Raw genomic sequence first — 5,714 nt, forward strand, 5'->3', positions numbered from 1 at the left:
GGTTTCACTCTATGCCAGGTTAGAATCTCTGGGGGTGGGACCAAGACACAGGTATCAAAAGGCTTTCAGGTGGGTGATTCAATGTGCAGCCACAGTTGGGAACCACGGGTGTAAACCTGGGGAATAGCTTTTGCATCTGCAAAGAAAGACTTAGTGCTGATAATATGACCACAGTATCCGATACTTGGGAGTCTCTTCCTGTTTTGATGGTTTCTTGAAAAAGTCTCACTACAGTCAATCAAAAGATAGCTAGCTATTCAGTACTACATATAAAGCGCTATGTTAGGTACACTGGGAATTTTATTAAAAAAATATATTAAGATGGTCCCTTCTACCTTTGAGTAATTTGCATATCAAAAGCAAATTTCTCCATTTCAAAGAAGCTTATAATTTTAGTTTTGCAGGGAAGGAAGAAAGCAAGAACACCACCCCATCTTTCTTTTTCCACTGAGTTTAAATCTGGTCACCAGTCCCTATTTCCTCACTGCCCTCACCATTACTGCAATGGGCTGGGGCTGTTACTCCAGTATTCCACATGAAGTAAGCTGTAGGGTGTTTCATTCTTGTTTCAGAAAATGCGTTTTCCTATAAATATTCTGTGGGAAAGCCTCTGTATGGTTTTATATTGGTAAGATAATTCTAGAGTGCCACATTTGACAAATGACATCAGCTCGCCTGTCCTAGCCATAAACCATTTTAGAACTCTTATGCATAATTTGGCTTCAGGTCAAGGTGGTATAATATGCACCAGCAGAAATATACAGCACAGTGTGTCCTTAGCAGCTATCCTAAAAATCAGCAAAACTTATTCCTGTAAGAGCAGCTCATCTGTGAAGCAAGGTCAAGTCCAGTGGTCATCAGAGAGGGTGCCCTTCATGGAATTGCTCCTTGGCTGGAGGTGCTTCTGCTTTCTAACTCTTCTCTGGTGGACCCTCTGGTTGCCTACCTTATACCCATTCCCTCCCCCCCACCAACTACTGCCCTGCCTTTTTTTACTATAAGTATTCCCATTTTGTTTAGGAATCAGATAGTCATATTTTTTTGGGGGGGGGGTAGCCTCTTCTCCAGCCCCAAGGGTTAAATCTTTATGTTTGAGATAAATCATAATAATTCCATTTCCTTTGTCAGTGATTGGTTTAGGAATAAATATGTGACTCATAATTCTGGCCAATGAGACCTGAGAGGAAATCTGCAAAGGGAGCTTCTGGAAAGTTCTCCCTGCGATTCAAAAGGAGTGTAGAGGAAGATGTTTCTTCTTAGGCCATTGGATGTAGTTTTGTGACAATATAATGCTTAGAGCTCCAGTAACCATCATGCAGCCATGAGGGAATGAATATGTCTGGAGCCAAAATCCAACACAGTGAGAATGATGTAACAGAAAGATGGAAAGAATTGGGGTTCCTGGATGAGCTTGTTGAGCTGCTGAAATAAAGACCCAGAAAACACCTGACTTTCAGATTTCATGTGAGTAATAAATGTCATTATCGAAGCCTTTTTTGGTGGGTTGTCTGTTCTTACAGCAAAATGCATCATAACTGATAACAGATGTGAAAGAATCTCAGTGTCTGCTTACTCCAAAAACTTGCATAGTAGTGCTGGTGATTTTTCTTTGGGAGAAAGATTATTTTACTCATTCCTTTCTTAGGGTTCTCTCTTCCCAGCAACTCCTCTCAACATAAGGCTGGAGCTCACTGAGTACTTTATATCTACTGCTCTTCTTCATGAAGACCTGAGTGAGCCATTAACTTTGATATTCCATCCGCGTAAAAGAGAATAGTCATCCCATCCACACCAGACACAGGTATAACAAAGAATGGGCCTTGCTCTGCACCTGCTGGCATTTTTGTCTGCTTGTTTTTGCTAACATTGACATTGACATGACTATAGTCATCAGCCTGAGAGCCTCAAGCCTTCTCCATATGCCCAGTGCTTGACATGATATAGGCACTCAGTAAATGTTTGGTGGATGAATGCAAGAAAAAACTCTAATTATTTGCAAATCGCATGCCAAGGAGGATTTAGAGACTTGAAGATATGTGAGGCTCCATTTTTGAGATAGAAATCTAAGTACTAAGTAGCCTTTTTCTGCCACAATTAGTTAGAACCAGAGAGAGAGAAAATATCATAGCTCCCTTTATAAAAATGAATCCCCCCCCCCAACCACCACCTCTCTCTCTTGTTCTGATTCTCATGATTAGTCTGTCTGGGAGTTTCAGAATTTAAGTGATCTGATCCTGTGAATATTTTTAAAACAGGTATTTTTTTCATGTCTGCAAAGAAAATCTTTTTGTGTGTGTGTGAAGTCCAAAGAATTTCATCATTACTCATTAAGAGTTTCTGACATATTGGGGAGTGTGCACCTGTGTGTATATATGTGTGTGCATTTTGATAGGGGCCTGCAGTTGTGTCAGTTTTCTGGTAACTATAATAGTTTATTAGATGACTTCAAAGGCAAGGGACATGGCTTTGAAAAAGTGCCTTTGTTGGAAATATTTCATCCAGCAGACCGACTTTAGTAGCTAGGGTAAAGAAATGGCTGGCTTTGTTCGGCCGTGTACTTTCCTTCAGCACAGGGCAGAATCGTGACATTCAGGGTGAGCCTAGGCAAGGAAGGAAATGTCCTGTGTTCTTGGGGAAGCTTTATCACTTGTCTCAGAGAAGGCACTTAGCTTCGTTCTAAGATGAAATGTCTCAAGATCCAGATCCTACTCCCTGAGAGAAGCTGAATGACCTCAAAGGGAGAAAGGAGCTTCGCGTTGACACCAGGCTTCTCTGAAGCTAACTCTGCTTCCGAAGTTAATTCCTTAGCGGACAGCACTTCTCCAATAGTCCCACCAAGGAGAAAAGTGCGTGTGTTAAATGTCCTTCCTGCAGTCCCTTCTTATCCATGAGAGGGCACAAAACTTATTGGCCGAATCCCACTGATTAGTATTAATCCCTCCACAGCGGAGTTGCTTGAATTTCTACCTAACATGTAATGTTTCCTTATGAAATCATGACTTGCTTGTATGGCTGTCTCTTTCGTTAAATGTGAAGTGCCTTGGGACCTGGTCCATGTTTCAAGTCATCTTTGAACCCAGTGCCTGAGATACTTACAGTAGTAGCAGGCACTCAATAAATATTTGGAAATGGAACTAAATCATATAACAGTGACAAGGCCCAGACTCAGTATGTTGACAAGTATTTACTAAGCTGAGAAGAAATACTGCAGAGGCTGTTAATAGAGGTATTTTGCTTATATAATGAGAAGAGACTGGGGTTTGGAATCAGATAGACCATGTTTCAAATCCCAGCTTTACAACTCACTGGATGAGCCTCAATTTCATCCTCTGTACAATGGGGATAACAACAAATTTCTAAATGAGTTGTTGGGAAGGGTAGATGAGGTGGTGTTATGGGTTGCATTGTGCTCCCCCCGCCCTGCCCCCGCTACCATTTGTATGTTCAAGTACTTCAGAATGTGACCTAATTTGCAGATAGGGTCTTTGCAGATATAATTAGTTAAGGTGAGGCCATGCTGAAGTAGGGTGGGCCCCTAATCCAATATGATTGGTGTCCTTGTAAAAAGGGGAAATTTAAAGACAACAGACACACATACTCAGGGAGAACATCATGTGAAGATGAAGGCAGAGCTCAGGGTGAAGTTCCTACAAGCCAAGGAATGTGAAAGACTGCCAGCAAACCAGCAGACCCCAGAGAAGAGGCATGGAACAGATTCTGTCTCACAGAACTCAGAAAGTTCCAATACTGCCAACACCTTGATCTTGGACTTCCAGCCTCCAGAAATGTGAGACGATAAATTTGTGTTGTTTAAGCTACTCTGCTAGGGGAATTTTGTTACAGTAGCCCTAACAAACTCATACAGGTGAGATAAATAGTATAGAGAGGCTGTGCCTGGTGTGATACGTATTCAGAGTCTGTACTTATTATTATTTTTCTGTATTAGATTTTCATGGAAGTTTATGTTTAAGAATGACTTTGGCTACAGGAAACATTTGATTTTGGTTGGGACAACTGAAAACAGTAGTGAGTGATGATTTAATGCTTTATGTCAGGAAGGCAGAGATTGGCTAATACAAGTGAGAATAAAAATGTGAAGAAATGGCATTAGGTAAGAGTACGTTATATGGTTTGAGCAAAATATCCCTCTTTAAAGAACTACACTTTCTGGCAGTTATTAAAAGTTTGTTTCTATTTTTTTCCTTAGTATTTTTCTTCTTTTCACAGCTGAAGTAATGACAACTTCAGATATTCATAATACATCCTTAGAACTAAAAGACAACCAACCAACCAACACTTAAACGAAGCACGGATGTCTTTAAGAGTTTACTTTCTTATTGGTTGAGAATAAGACATTTTATGGCTTTGATGGGAAAAGTACAGTAAATTCTTCCTCTAGTTCCCTTGAGAACAAAGGCCTTTTATTCCATGTCCAAATTTAAAAGCAGTGGGCTTGAGTTGTAGCCATTCATAGACAGTCATTCATCCAGCATTTGGTTTCTGAGTGGGCCTTTTACTCCACTATATAAATGTGCGTTCAGGTATTGTAGTCGTCTCCCCTGAGAAGATCTTAAGCTAGTGAGAGAGACAGATGGGTGACTGAATAATTGCCACATAAAGGAAAAAGAGCATTGACAGTCAGGAACGTGATGCTGGGAGAAGCAACCCTGCCTGAGAAAGGGAAGGAGAGCTTCATAGAGAGACTAAATGGAATTTCATCTTGAGGGATGACTGGAAGTTTGTTTAACTGATATGGAAAGCACCCATGAGGGCTTCTGAGCTAAGCATGAGCAGTCAAGGGGAGGGACTTCCTGGAGGAGGAAGTTGGAGTGAGGTTTGAAGGAAGAAGGGCACATGCAACCCCATGGTGAAAAGAACATAGTTCAAGTGTCTTAGGGTCTGGGAGACACTAGGGAGGTGAACTTGGAGGTATTGTCAGAGGTAAGGTCATGAAAGGTTTTCTTGGTCAGTGCTGAGGAGCCTGGACTTTCGACTGTTGACAATGAATACATTTGTTTATTGTGGTAAAATACTAACAACATAAAATTTACCATTTTAACCATTTTTAAGCATGCAAGTCAGTGGCATTACATGCATTCACAATATCGTACAACCTTCACCACTATCCATTTACAGAACTTTTCATCATCCCAAACAAAAACTCTATTTATTAAACATTAACTCCCTATTTTCTGTCTGCCCCCACCCCTATTTACTTTCAACTACTATTCCACTTTCTATCTCTATGAATTTGCCTATTTTTGGGTGCTTCATATAACTGGAATCATACAATACTTGTCCTTTTGTGCAGTTTATTTAGCAATGTTTTCAAGGTTCATCCATTAGCATGTATCAGAATTTCATTTTCTAAGGCTGAATTGTATCAATATATACATACGTATACACACATAAACACCGCATTTTGTAAATGTATTCATGTGTTGATGGACATTTGGGTTGTTTCCACCTTTTGGCTAGTGTGAATAATGCTGTTATGAACATTTATAAGTGTCTATTTGAGTCCCTGCTTCTAATTTTTGGGATATATACCCAGAAATGGAATTGCTGGATCATATGGTAATTCTCTGTTTAACTTTTTGAGAAACCATCAAACTGTGTATGTACCATTTTACATTCCCACCAGCAATGCACAAGGATTCTAGCTTCTCCGTATCCTTGCTGACACTTGTTATTTTATGATTGCCGGGGGGGGG

The sequence above is a fragment of the Hipposideros armiger genome, unplaced genomic scaffold (genome assembly GCF_001890085.2).
Source record: "Hipposideros armiger isolate ML-2016 unplaced genomic scaffold, ASM189008v1 scaffold_22, whole genome shotgun sequence".
Classification (NCBI taxonomy): domain Eukaryota; kingdom Metazoa; phylum Chordata; class Mammalia; order Chiroptera; family Hipposideridae; genus Hipposideros; species Hipposideros armiger.